The sequence below is a fragment of the Molothrus aeneus genome, chromosome 6 (genome assembly GCF_037042795.1).
Source record: "Molothrus aeneus isolate 106 chromosome 6, BPBGC_Maene_1.0, whole genome shotgun sequence".
Lineage (NCBI taxonomy): Eukaryota > Metazoa > Chordata > Aves > Passeriformes > Icteridae > Molothrus > Molothrus aeneus.
The window spans coordinates 16224161-16239370 of NC_089651.1; the positions used below are offsets into that span (position 1 = coordinate 16224161).

At 47.4% G+C, this 15210-nt stretch overlaps 1 protein-coding gene across 2 annotated transcripts in view; it reads right to left on the reverse strand.

Moving 5' to 3' along the window:
* Positions 1–4380: 4380 nt before the first annotated feature.
* Positions 4381–15210, reverse strand: part of LSP1 (lymphocyte specific protein 1) — a 48592-nt gene continuing 37762 nt past the window's right edge. For both annotated transcript variants that reach the window (XM_066551876.1, XM_066551877.1), the window contains exon 11: positions 4381–5725. The gene's annotated coding sequence lies outside the window, so the exon portion shown is untranslated. The remainder of the gene's footprint in view (positions 5726–15210) is intronic.

Sequence of the window (15210 nt, forward strand, 5' to 3'; positions counted from 1 at the left end):
TGTTGGGGCAGCTCACAGGCCATCCAGGACAAAGGCAGGCACTGATGCCATCGTCTCCAGCTCACTTCAGCAGTCTTAGCTGAGATCTTGGAGTCAAACTGCACATAAACTCCTAAACCAAAATTCACCAAAATAATCAACTCCAAACCCTCCCTGCTCCCAGTGCAGCATTTTCTACACTTGCATCCTCTGCATATAGCCTGTCCCTCACTAGGAACAAGTAAGGACAGAGCCAGAGTTTGCTTTCTTCCTCTCTTGGGAAGGTAACAATCAAAGCACAGCTCCAAATTTGCATTTTGCAACCCTGACTTTTGCAAAACAGTAAATCTTATCGGCCAACTTGAAATGCCTCCAACTGGTTTCATCGCCTGGAGCTACTCTGCTAGAATAGCTATCCTGGCAACATCACCATCCTCTGCCCTTCACCTCTCCAGTTCTTCAGATGCTGAACTTTGCAGAGCCAAAGTTGGGAGCACGCAATGGTGTCACTTGATAGCCCCTCTTCACGCTAATTTTAGGTGGTGGAACTTTTCATGCTTTTAAAAAGTCCCTTTATTTATTTTTGAGAAACATCTTTTACTTAGTGGCTACCATAAACACTGTTCTATCTGATGTTTTGAACTTACCTACAGGGCTCTAGAAGTCACAAACAACCAGCACCTGGCATGATCTCAAAGGAACAATCACCTGTTAATTTTGTAAACTGGACTGAGTAGCATGATGCTCCCAACACGCAAATGATATCAGATGGAAACAAATTACACATCAGTAAGTAATGCATTTCTTTTTGGTTTTGGATTTTTTTTCAGTTAATATTGATTTCTGATTTTTGTGGTAGACTGTTCCTCCACCACTCATTTGTTTGCCCCGGGACATGTGCTTGCTGCATCTGCTTTAGACAACTAAGGTACAATCCCGGTAGGATTGAGGAGATCCTGCTTGGACACCCTAGATCCAGGCTAAACATCTCTCCAAAGACAACAAATCATGTTTGGCCATTCAAGATAGGGGCTGTGTCCCATCCTCACACTACTTACACCTAAATGGATGAGACAGGCTGACAGTGAGGATGGAGACTGAGCAGCAGGATGGCAGTCAGGACCAATGCCAGGAGCTGCTGTTTTGTGACCCCAGGGGAGGTGAGCAAGGCAGGAGACCAGTCAAGGAGCTCACGGCTGCTCCACAACCTTGGGGAAGACCCACCTACCCAACCAAGCATCTCATTGGATAATCACACTTGCATTTTGCTGCTTTCATGCCTTAAAGGGCTCACTTGTATAAATCCCAATGGGATATCCCCCTTACTTTTACTCAACCTTTCCCCATTCTTCCCATCATTCTCACAAGTCCCAAGTCCACGACACTTTTTTGTATTTATTTGATGCCTGACTTTAGCATTGCTAAGCCACTGTTTCTGAGAGTTATCAGGAAGAGATGAAGCACCTTTCTGAAAATTTGTGATCTAAATCAAATCACTCCACTGCAACCAATGCAAAATCCCAGGGAAATTACCTCTCTCAAGGATCCTTGGAATGGTTCCATTTCTAAAGTAAATCCTAGCTCCAGCTACATTTCTGTCAATGCGAAATACATTTTTTCTCCTAACCTGCTTATATACAGACACATATATATATACATATATATATATATATATATATAAAAATATATAAATATATAAAATGCAGCATCAGGGAAAGTGTCTTGAGCTGGCAAGGAGTTACCAACAGATCAACCTCAGAGCCTTGTTCAGCAGCATATCAGCTGCCACCTCAGTATTTATAGCCACCCTGCTCTTTGAGCTTGTTTATTTTCCTTCCCAAAGGTGGTGGTGGCAGGAGGCAAAGCTCTGATATTCAGGCTCAGGTGTCCCCGAGGCTGACCTTTCCTTCAAAGAGCAGAAGCTGCAGACACATTTCAAGGAACAAAGTCATTTGGAAACTCTAGACTCTTGTGTCCATTACCACCCAGTGCAGAGCTGCAAACAAGGGCTGAGCAGAGATCCGTTAATTAGTATGCATAGATATACATTAGGATCGATGTAAAAATGAGCCTCTAAAAATGAGTAATTATTTTATACCTGGAAAGAGAATCAGATGAAGTCCAGCCCCCAGTCTTGAGGCAGAACAAGTGCTACATAAAGACATAACACTCAAAACAGACTTGAGTTTTCCATCATTTAAGTTTCCCCCAAGTTTAAATAATGCTGGTTTATAGCATTACAGTAGTCATAGACCACCTTTTTCAATCCCATCTTGCATACATTCACATAGAATTCATCTGTTAGACCCTGTTGGGGAAAAAAGCAGCCCTGAAGCCTGCCACAGAAAGACAAGCAGCACATTTCAGTAGCACTGGAGCCTCCACAGATTTATTTCAGAGCCAATGCTGCCAAAATGATGTTCCTCTTCTGCATAATCTAGACAAGATGGGTAAAGAAGAAATTGTAGTGAAGCAACACCTCAAGGTATGCCACCAGTTCAGAGCACTGAGAGCCCACACAGGGGTTCCCAGTCCCTCTTTTTGGGCACTGCCAACCTGTCAAGGGGATGGTAATTTGGGGAAGCACGGCAGGACAGGGGATGCAGGGAGCACAGGGATACAGGGACCAGGAAAGCATCACTCTTCTCCACCAGGCTTTGAGGGTACGACTAATCCTGCAAGACTCACTCAGTGTGACAGTTTGTCTTGTTATGCTCAAAATGCAGCAGTCTCAGGACAAGACAGAGCTAAGGTCTCACAGCAAAAGCCTCTGAGATGCCAGTGCTGCAGAAACCACATTGCTGTGAAAAATGAACAGAGGAAAGATAGGAAGCAGTCAGCTACTGACTAACCCAAGAGCAGTGACTGCTGCAGAGTGACACCAGCCTGCTCTCCTTCACTCACAACATCAGCCACAGCTCCCTACAGGTTCCTGCTGAGGGAACAGATGAGCTTCCATGCCCTCATCCCCTCCTAGCACTGCCCAAAATGCACATCCAGCATTTCTGGGCTGCAGCATCCTTTTTCTTCATTTTGGGGAGGTAGGGGAAGCTTTCAGCATTCTGGTAAGTCCACTGCCAGTCCCACCACTCTGTACACACCATGTTAATTTGGGAGGAGAAACAGCACATCATCAAGTTAATTTAGCTGTGGAAACATTCCCCTGGCAGATTTAAGCACCTCATAAAGCGCTGCACAGATTTACTCTGAGCCAGTTCCCTCCCTGGTTCCTGACCACCACTAGAGAGCTCTGGTCTCCCATAACCTGCTCACTTCTCTGCTGTCACCACAACCTGAATTACAGCAGTTGTTTATTGAAACCACATCTAGGTCCCTGTGGGCTTTAAGTGGAGAAAATACACTCTGCAAATTAACCCTCCTTAGAGAAGGAATCTCACACAAACAGCCTTTGGGGCCTGCTCTGCCCTCTCCAAACTGGCAGGGCACAGGAATAGTAACTGGAGAAGTTTTCAGCCATCATTTCCACCAGCCAGCTACAGAATGTGTTGAGAAATCAGTGCAACCAGTTTGCACACATGCAAAGCAGTGTTATTTTCACTCTAGCCAGAGCACATCTCTGTGCACCTCACTGCTACTGCTCCAGCCCCACTTGAAAATCCCAGCACAGCAGAGGGAGGGCTGAAGGGAGGAAAATGGGGCCATCCTGCTCAGTGCTTTGAGGACTCCTTGAATTCCTACCTCCTGGAACTGAAGCAGAGGATGGGGAGAACAAGGGTACCAATCAGCAGACAGATAAGAGCAAGAAGTTATATTTGGAATTCTCCTTCTTCACCTACACTTTTCTAAAGTGTTAGGATAGCAGAAACTCTTCATTGTCTCTACACCATAAAAGTGTTATTACTTGGAAGGTCACCCCCATAAAAAGGTTTTTCCATAAAAAGGGAGATGGTTCCAAATAGAGCCATCAGCCCATTAGTGTGCTGGGTTCCAGTACAGAACAGCTATACTGACCTTATCAAAGCTGGATGAGCAGGATACAGAGGAATTTAATTTTTTTATAGCTGATATCACCAGTGATTTTGGTTGAAGCCTGTGATGTTGCTCAGGTCTGTTACCTGGGGAGTTCAGCTCTGTGCTTCTCCGGCTGCTCACACTCCCCAGGGAGTCTCTGCAGGCTGCTCCATTGCTCACCCAAGCATTACTCCTTCCCCTTTTAGAGGGGAATTACAATTACTCCCAAGGAAAAGTACAGCAGAATAACATGGATGTAAATGGGGCAGGCACACAGAAAACCCCTTTCCTGCATATGTCAAGCTCCTTTTCTCCTTGTCACTCAGATTGATGCTTTTTCTCCTCCACCTCACATTCAAGCAGAGAGTTTCAAGGAAAACAGCTTTGCTGCAGACTTCTACATGAACAAAATTCTCAGAGCTGCCATCATTACAACATCTTCTTCAAATTTTATTAAATGCTTACAAAAAACAAAAAGAAAATCCAGGGGGCAAAATGTTTTAAGCAGAAAGCACAATGATGCAGGAAGAAAAACAAGGTGCCCTCCCTCCTTCAGGAGGATAGAAACAAGTTTCAAAATTATGTTGCCATGGGAAGAAGGTAGGAATGAGACTAAAGAGGGGATGGGGGACATGTTAACACCATGAAGTTTGAAGACATAGGAGAGTTCAGAAACAACCCCCAGGCCCAAGGGCAGAAATGCCACTCTTGAGGGACTGAGCTTCCTCAAGTTCACAGCAAGCCTTGGTCTCCCCAGACAGTTCACTAGGATGCCATTTCACCAAGACAGCTTCCAGCAGCAGCCATTTTCCAGATATCCTGCTCAGCTTCAGGAACACAGCTCACAAGGTATCAAGGTGCCACCACATCTGACTTTTAGAAGTGTTTCAGTCACTGGCACTGCAGCCCACAGGTCAGAGAATAAGCAAATCCCTGTCCCAGAGAAGGGAGATAACACCGGGGCCAGCACTCCCCACCTGGGAAAGGAGATCTCCAATCCATCTTAGGCAGGAGAGGAAGGCAGCAGCTATTTGAAACAAAGCTGCTATTGCCCTGCTGAGACACAAAAGCAGCAGGAACATTTTGGCATGGGTACACAACTGTGATTAAAGAATGATCTGGGAACTAAAAGAAACCAAGACTAAATTGAATGCAATTTGATGTACACAGAGCAGCGACAGAAGTCCCTCCAAGCAGATGACATAGGGGGATGGAGGATGCATCATAAACAGGGCAAGACTTTACCCACAGCTGGCACCAACAGTGACAAGTGGTCCTTGCACTCTCATCACACTCTCCCTGCAGTCTTTTTACACTCAGGACCTGCCCACTGCCCTCATTTCAAACATCAATTCTTCACCAAATATCTGTTGAGCTCCTTCTCTGCCACCAACCATCCACCAAATTCCTAATCACATAACAAAAGCCTTGCCTGCTCAGCAGGGCAGCAGATCCCTCTCTTCCAACACTTAAGGTGAGGGAACAGAGCCTCTCATCTCCATAGCAGAAACAGATTATAAAAAAAGGAAAAAGAGGGAAAAAAAAGCCAAAGAGTCACATAGAAAGTTAAAACAGGGATGAGTTTTGTCAGCTGATCTAGTTCCTTTCATCCATCTGGAGGCAGTCTGGGGTACTGCTCAAACCCCAAGGGGAGTCAGGCTGTACCAAAGCAGACTGACAGCAGTCAGGAGAAGAGAATCATCCTTCAATTATCTTCTGTGGAGCAGAGGAAATAGTGGCACGGAGGGTTGCATTGAGTCAGGATCAAGCTCAGCTGCAAGACAAGAAAACACAATGTTATGGAGAGCATTTGGCCTCTCATGAGCAACACCCTGGGCTACACAGAAACTGTATCTGCTCTAGCAATTACAGCTGGGTTTCTCCCACCCATTTTCACAAAGCCCCGTGAATCAGCCCACCCGTAAGGCTTTGGCACAAGTGAACCGTGCTGGAAATGCCCATGCCCACAGCAGAGGAGATGCTGAGGGCTGCATGCCCCACAGAGTCATGGCTGCACTCCCTGCCACGCTGCCTCCCACCCCAAAAAGGAGATCTGCAGGCTTCCTCCCAAGCCCAAGCAAGCCACTAAAGCAGAGAGTGTCCCCACAGCCCCAAGAGCCGCAGCTCTGCCTGGGACCATCTGCAGCAGTGCTGGGTTCCTGCAGCTCTCCATCTGCTCCACGCACGACAGCTGGTGCAGCCAAGGGGCTCCAGCACACAAATGACTTTTCCATCACTTGATAAATGACTCCTGCATGCTGACACTCTCCCCACTATTCCTGATTTGGGGCTGATGGCAAATGGAGCCAAGTCAGGAGAACAGTTGGGGCCCAAGAGTGGATGAGCATCCATCCACCCATGGGAGCTCAACCAGCAGCAGACAAATTTAACCCTTTGAAAGCCTCTGGACTTCTAGATTCACTTCCTTCTAGCTTATCACAAACCCACACAAGTTTCTCAGGCAGTGCTCCTCCTATTGTCCCCAGGCTTTCAGCTCCAGCCTTTGCACTGGCAATAAAGCAAATTTGTCTGCCCCTTTATTTTTGCTTCATTAGGTGGCAAGGGGGAAGACAAATCTTCCTTGTGGAGAATTTCTCCTGAGCACACAAAGCCCTGAAGGAGACTCAAAACAAAGCCAGGCATGACAGGGAAGACAAATAAATTAACAGCTGATTTCCTTTTGCTGTCTCTCAGCATCTCACTGCTCTATTAGTCAAGCACACAGATTCCAGTACAGTCACATGCCATGGAAGTCACCACCCATAAGGACTCCAAGACCCACAGCACAGCAGGTTTCAAGTCAGATGGGATGCTGAGATAGCAGCAAGAGCAATTTTGAAAGTACAGACTATTTGTAGGAGACAACAAATCTTGAGGTTATACAGCATGAAGCAGCCTCTGACTTTGGGAGCAGAGGGATTTTCCTGGTGTGTGCACACTAAACTCTGAGAGCCCCCCTGCCCTCCACAGTTGCATCTGGCAGTTTACAGCAAATCCCAGGCAAGATCCCTCTCTAACTCATGTGGGGAGCTGTATTTTTCTGGAGTGCAGCAGTCCATAGGACAAGGAAAACACTCAGAGCTGATCAGTAGCTCGGAAGTTCACTGCCCTGCCTCTTTAGTATTCCCTACACAAGCCTGAAACTGGTCAACCTTATAAATCTGGTTTACCAGTGCTGCTGGACCATAGCTCATCTTGTAGTACAGGCTGTCCATGGGACCACATTAAACAGGAGCAGATGAAGTCATTCCACAATAAATCCTACCATGAAGTGCAGGTACTGCTCACCCTTCAGCAGATTTTAAAAAGGCACAAAAACCCACAAGCAATTACCAATTCCTACACAAACAGAGCCAAAGCAGTGTCACACAAAAGTACCTACATGTCCTTCCAACTGAGACATTTTGGCTTTCTGACCCAGAAAGAATCTAAAATACCCATGAGGCTGGGGAGGAAAGCAGGTATATGACAAAGGAATGGGCTCTCAGCCTTTTTTTGGAACAGTGCAGACTTGTCTCTAAGAGTAGCCCCTGGAACAAAGCAAATCCTAATGACAGCCTTGTGCCTAAGGAATGAAGCTGGTAAGACACTGGGAATGTCCAACAGTTGTCAGCCCCAGCTGACACAAATCCCCTCCAAGCCCCCTCACAGAAAACAGCAGGTCTCTCATGCCTACAGCTAAAGCAAGTCATAGAATGATAGAATAGCTTGAATGGGACCTTTAGTTGAAAGAGACCTTTAAAGGTCATCTAATCCAACACCCATGCAATAAACAGGGACATCTGCAACTAAATCAGGCTGCCCAGACCCCCATCCAGCCAGACCTGGAATGTTTCCAGGGATAGGGCATGCACCACCTCTCTGAGAAACCTGCTCCAGTGTTTCACCACCCTCCTCATAAAAAAAAAATCCAAACACAAACTTCTTCCTTACATCTAGTGTGACTCTACCCTCTTAGTTTAAAAGCTTTACCCTTTGTCCTATTGCAACATGCCCTACTAAAATGCCTGTGCCCCATCTCTCTTATGAGCCACCTTTACATATGTAAAGGCCACAATAAAATCTCCCCAGAGCCTTCTCGTCTCCAGGATGAACAACCCTAACTCTCTCAAGCCTGTCCTCATAGAAGTGTTCCATCCCTCTGATCATTTCCGTGCTCCTCCTCAGGAGTTGCTGCAACAGATCCCTGTCTCTCTGGTACTGAATGCACAGGCTAGACTGCCTGCACCCTGCCCACCACAGCCTCTGCTCTGGAGGGCAGCTCATCCACCACACTGAGGGCTTGACCTTGAAGCTTTTGAGCTCAACATGCCACCTCTTCAGTGCTTTTATTTGCTGCCGCCCTTATTAATAATTTTAAAAAAAAATTAACAAAAAAAAAAATTCATCCTTCTCCCCCCATGCCCAACCAGTTTTAGCAGACACACCACCTCCTTGCTGGGTATGGATCACCTTCCCAGGCCAGGGCTGACAGCAGCACTGCAAGCCCAAAGCCAGCCCTGGGCACTCAAGCACAAATAGCTGTTCTGCACTTCCCAGAGTTCTATTCAGGATAGCTTTCCCGCACAGTAGGTATCACATTACACACCCACATTAACCAGAGCAGGCTGGGAGCCACCAGGAGCAGAACACTGCACAGAAAATAAACAGCCCCCCGGGCAAGCCTGACATCACCCTGCCCTCCTCTTCCTTGTTTCAGGATGCTCAGTTACATCCAGCACCAGGGATTAAGGGGCTCAGTGATTTATGTCTCATTTCATAGCAAAACTCAGCAACTTTGTGCTGAGCAAGAGCCAGGATCGAGTCAGATTTCCTTCCTGGGGCTGCCAAAGAGTCATTGCAGGTCAGAGGCTGTTTGGTGCTCCCCAGTTTGCTCAGGAACAAAAGAGGGAACTGAGATGAGTTTTATCTTTGTATCCCCAACACAAACCCTTAACTCCACTGTGCCCACCTGACTAGTGGTCACTGAGCTCCACTGACCAGCACACACCAAAAAAGAGGCAGTGATGAGTTAGCAATAAAGAGCAGGAAAAGCAACCATGCAGCCCAGCATTGGCCAAAGGGCTGCAATTGCCATTGGAGATCAGACCTGACAGAGAGTACAAGCCATTTCTGCTTCATTCAAGAATGAGTGATAAAAGCAAAATGGGGCAAAGCCTCCCAAGGGAAAGAGAAAACTTGGTTTTATCTTGGAGGAAAATGTTGTCCCTGTGCTTCATGCAGTGAGAGAAGACCAACCAGAATCAGTGCTGTGACAAAGCACTTCCTCACTGATAAACACAGGTCCTGAGAAGCCCTGTATTTCACAGGGGTGTCTTCATGCCAGCTGAAATGAATCAAGGCCAGCACTGACTTTGATTCAAATGACACATGTAGTTTATGGCTGTTCTGCTGTATGTAACATTGTATCAGAGTATTAATAACCAAAATTTGGAAAGCCATGAAACATTCCTGCTTTTTGCCTCTGGAGATATTTCAAAGCTTCAAAATTTCAAACCCACTTTGTTTCCCTTGACATTTCCTTCCAAATCCCATTAGGACTTGCCAAGACACGAACATCTGGGGTCCCCTGGAGCTCTCACTGTGCTAATGCCAGGAGCAGAAGGGCTCTAGGTTTGGCAATACAGCTTCCCCCCAGGACATCTCTTGCCCTGCCACACCCACCCTCAAGACTGGCTGAGGTTACTTCAGGAGAGCAACAAAACAAACACTGATGCTCTTCTCCCACAATACTGACTCCATACTCATAGCTTTTAAAGAGAGGAAGAGGAGGACTCATACATAAATATTTCAGAATCCAGCCCAAGGCTAAGCCCACACCAACTCTAAACTTGGTCTTTTCTTGCAGGAAATGACAATGCTGATAACAGTATCATCCGCCACCCAGCCTATTTCCAAACACCACCCCCTTTCCCCCCCTCCCACCCTACCCAAGCCCGGGAAGGACAACCTGCGGCTGCAGCGGCTGCTGAAGAAGGCAGCCAGGAAGAACGCCATCCTCACCTCGGAGCAGGGCAAGTCCTTCCGCTCCAGCCTGTCGCCTGTGAACGAAGCCAGCCCCGACCAGGAGTGTGCAGAGAGTGCTGCCCCAGCAGCAGAGACCCCTGAGGCCCCAGCAGCCCCCCTGCCCACGCAGCTCTCCATCAGGCCCGTGGGCCACCGCGCCCCCTCCCCGTTCCGAAAGGGGAAGCCCTTCACGCTGAAGGTCACGGAGCAGCGGCGCATCGCTGAGCATGTCAAGCTCACAGCCTCCTCAGCCATGCCCCTGCTACAGAGGCCAGAAGCTCCTGAGACTCCACAGCAGCCTGAAGGCATGGGCTCCCACCTTCCCCCTCCATCTGACCCTTCAGTATCTGTTTTCCCCAAGCCTCCTCCCAGTACACCCAGCAAAGAAAGGGCACCAGAGGTTACCTATGTCACCAAGGTGAACACTTATTTCCACAGTGTCAAGCCACCCAGGGCTAAGACTCCCACACCAACCCTGACCCAAGGTACTGTCAGCCAGGAAGACAAACGGCCTACTTCCCCAGCACCTCAAACAAGCAGCTCTGAACCACCTCCTGAGCAGACACCCACCTCACTTAAAGACAACAAGGCAGCTCCCCCCTTGCCAAAACCTCCCCTCGTTCCTGCTGCAGAGACAGAGCCTCCTGATCAGGCTCCCAAGCCTGTTCCTACTGAGAAGCCCAGCACCTCTGATGCCCACACCAATAAGCCTACAACCCATGGAAGTGACACTGAATGCAAGGCAGCTCCTGAATTACCAGAGCAAGACAGAGACATCCCAGAACCATCAACATCCAGTGCTCCTTGGAGGCATGCACACCCAGCAACAGCAACTCCAGCACAAACTGATGGTACCGGGTCCACCCCCACAGACACCAAGGCAGAACACGTCACTGAACCCCTAATGACCCCCAGTTTACCCAACACCAGCTGTGCCCCCAGGGCTGAGCCAGCACCATCATCAGGAGAAGCACCAAGACCTCCTGGAACCAGTACCAGTGGCTGGCATCGCCTCAAGAAGCACTTGTTAGTGCAGCCAGAAGCAACCAACTTCCCAGAGTCCAAGCCAGAGAAGCTGGGACAGGAGGAAGGGAATAAAGTGGATGCTGCTCAAGCAGTCATCAAGCAAGACTGCATGGTGGTTAAATCGAAAGCCATGAGAATGTGGGATGCCATTTTATACCAGGTGGCAGTCGGCAAGGAGAGGAAGCAGCAAGCAGAAGAGAAGAAGCCTCAGAAGGAAGAAAGTGTCTTTCTTCCCCGCCGCCTACCCATCCTCCTGCACAAGCCGCGCTTTGACGCCCGGAAGCTGAAGGAGCTGGCAGCCAAGCCCATGACAAAGATCAGCACCATGTTTGAGGTGGGCCGCTTCCGGCCCAAAGGGGCCGAGGAGCACACCAAGAGCTTCAACAGAACGGCATCGGGATGGTCTGTGCACTGACACCAGGCTGCTCCACACCTCTGGGAGTGCACCAGCCTCTGACCAAGCCCAGTGGAGCCAAGTGTAAGGAAAAAAGAAATTAAATAAAAACCCTCCAAGCGAGCAGCACCATGCTGCAGGTTTAAGGGTTACTCTCCATCCATTTGAAAGCTCAAATGTAACTACCACATCCACAGGTAACAGGAAAACAAACATGTTTGTTTTAAGAAGAGTCAACAATCACTGGAGGCAGTAACAGAGTAAAGGCACACAGTGAAGAGGACAAGCTGCCTCTAGAAAAAAAGACCAGTTTAGAGTAGGATAATGGAATCTGATTTTTTTTGTTGCATTTATCTAAGAGATTGATCCTAGGAACAACAGCAGTTGCATCTGAAATGAAGGAATCTGGGTTGCTCCATGTCTCTAGGGAGCGTCTTAGAAACCAAACTCAAAGAGGATACATATAGCCTCTAACTCCTCCACTGAAAGCATACCCCATGCCCATTTGCTGAGAACAAAATGGAAACTCATCCTTTCATCCAAGGCACAGACAAGAGACAAAGTTATCCTGCTCTCACCAAGCAGCTCATCTGCCTATCAAAACGGGCATCATCTGACAGCCTCCTAGGCTAGTCCACTAAATAACGATGCACAGAAGAATAATTTTGTTTCAATAATCAAGTTCTGTTATGTATTTTACCATGTTTTCTCCACAATAGTTGTTTGTTACAGTGGAAACATTAACCATCAAGACCCTGCTTTAGCATGTGGGTATCCAACTCTGTACATAACAAGGTGCTGGTTTCTGAGGGGTTCTGCTAAGCACATGTAGTCTCATTTTCAGGGTGAACATCATGACAGTTGCACACCTGCTTGTCCCTGATGTCCTGAAAAAAGGGCATTTAAAGGAAAATCCCCAACTCTGCCCACCCACAAGGACAACTGGGCTTTCCAGCATTGCCCTTTGCAGCTCCACTGCCAGCAGCTTGTGAGCGTGAAAGCTGGGAGATTGGTTATTTCTGTTTCACAAGGGACTTGGTCATGTGCTGGGGTGTTCCTACACAGCTAATATAGGATTGCTATGTTTAGTCCAAGTAGAATATAAAGAGCTGTGTACAGAGTTTCCTTTTACATGTGCAGAGGGTATGGAACTGACCAACAGTTGCTCAGGCCAAGCAGCAAACAGACTTAGAAACAAAGAGTCCCTTTTGCCTTTTTTGAAGTCTTCCTATTTTGCAGTGATGCTGTGAGAGCAGTTCATTTAGCAAACCTTCAGTTTTCACTTTACCAGTCTTATGTCTATTCTGTAACCCATTCCCTACTCAAAGGGCAAAAAGCAAGTAGGAAGAATAACCCAATTATCTAAGGTGGGGATTTCTTCAAACCCCCAGTTTTCAAAGAAAAAGGTAACAAGAGGTTGGAAATGTGCAGTAATCACAAGTGAATCCTAGGCAAGCCTCTGCAGGATAATTTAATATTGCTGCAAGACAAGGCTACAGAAAACACCCATGCAGCAGCACAACCATAAAAATTTAAAGAGTGCAGCATAAAACACATAAAGCAGATAAAGGCAGCCTTACCAGAGAGTGATAAATGGCACCTCACTGCAGCACAGCCAGATGGATGCCTCTGCACAAAGGTCTGGATGCACAAGAGCCACAGTACTGGCATGAAGCAGAGCAGCCAACATCAATTACATTTGGGAGACTAACTGAAGGTGGTTTAAGAAGCACTTGTGCTTTAAAACAGCTTTTGTCCTGCACCAAGGACAACCACCCAGAACAATCCAGCACTCACCCAAGGCTTAGGTTTTGCATCTGCTGGGCTTCCAGTCAGGCTGCATTCACACCCCAGCCCCACTGCACATGGATGAAGGATGGGGAAATGCCACTGGGGAGAGAATTCCCACAAGCAGAAGCAAAGAGAGGAAGGCAGGTTTGGGTGCATGGTTCAGCCCTTTTACCCCATAAAGGGCAGAGGCACACAGCAAGTATGGCAAGTCCTGCAGAGACAGACCCTGACACGAGAGCAGCACAGACAGGAGGACACATCCCTGGAGGCAACACACTTCTATCAATGGCTGCTCACTGAAAGTCATTGTGGTGTGATCCAGCCTGAGCTGCTGTGCTGAGGAAGAGAAGAGGAATGCTACTGGGCACAGAATTTGCCTATTTCTCAATGCCAAGTGGCATCAGGCAGTTGCTAAATGCCCAAACTGACACCTACAAAAAAAAAAAATCCTTGTTCCATAGCCTGCAGTGAGGTCCTGCAGCCCAGGAAGAGAGGGAAGGAGAAAAGCCACACCTGTCTTTAAGCAAGTAGAAAGCTGCTAAGGTGGTGTGAAGCAAGTGACAGGGGTGAGCCAGAAGGGTTTGGGAGCAAGAAGGTCATGACAGTGATCCAGTAGGAGGGAAAAAGGATGAACATAGTTCAAGGGGGTTCAGAGGAGCTGGGGAGCAGCTCCCCAGGGAGCTCAGAGCATACAAAACAGACAGCTAAGAACCAAAGTACAAAACAAGCCAAGCTCCTTCAGCTATCACAGCCATTTTGCTATTCACAGTAGAAAAAAACCCAATACTTCCATATGAACAAACCCAGAGAGCAACAGTGTAGTGCCATGGCTGTTTGGAGTGCTGGGTGGATCCTGGGGGACATCCTGTGACAGTGCTTGCCTTTCAAGAAAGGCTGCTGGACAAAGACCAGAGCCAAATGCACTTTCATTTGAGCTGCTCAGAGAAACCCAGGTAGGGCAAAAAAAACCTGCTGACAACCTAGCAAAACCTGTTTGCTGCAGAGAACTGAAGCTCAGGAGGTTCCACCTGCTGCACTGAAACAGACTTCAGGAGAAGGAGGAGACCTATAATAGGTTTCTCAAAGTCACAGGCAGAGAAGCAAGTTGAGGATGGAAGTTCTGTGGACTAAAAACAGAGCTTCAGGCAGTCTTGGGCTTGTACTGCTGCCCATGTCAAAGTAGCATTCAAAAGGGCATATCCTCTAAATGGGCACTACAAAAGGAAAAAAAAACAAGCCTAAACAAACAAAACAATATGCAACACTCAGAAGCCAGCTCCTTAAGGGTGGGAGGGAGGGGAAAGAAGGAACACAAACCCCAGAAGAATTCAGAAACAAAAGGTGTTTTGTAGCAGGCAGAGCTATTTTAACCTTGGCAATGAAATAAAGCTTCTTTTTTATAGTAGGAAAAAAAGAGAATGAGCTTGTTTTCACCCTCAACTTCCTCTCCACTCATCGTGCCAGATGCTGCCCAGTTGGATCCAACCAGTTATCGCCTCCCTCTACACCATTCCTCCTTATTGCCACAGCCCTCCACTATCACCCACTCAAGATAACACCAGGATATCTATGAGCCTAAACACAATAGGAACATGAGATCCAAAGGCCATTTCAAGAGAGCAGAGAGACAGCAACTCAGCTCTGCCCTACCCTCGCTGCACACCAGAGAGCAGTCCTTTCTGCTCTGTTGTTCTACCGAGTACAGCAGATGTTCACATCCTTCCTGCTACAGCCTTATTATAGACTGGTTCCAAGAGGTTACTGAAGTCATTAAAAGTTTTCTCCCTGATTAATTCAGTAAATCTGGGAATTAAACCCCAGAAACATTTGAATTTCAGAAGTGCACCAGCCCCCATGCTCAGCCAGAATGATCTCCAGCTATCTCTCTCTACTCCTTGCAACTTAAGAGAGCATAAGGAAAGACAGCAGATAGAGACCATTCCTTTGAACTAGCAAAGGCAAACACATCTTCACCCACACAGCAGTAGCTAAGGGACTTGCCCTGCAGATTAAACTAACAGATATCCAGCAGCATCAGAAAG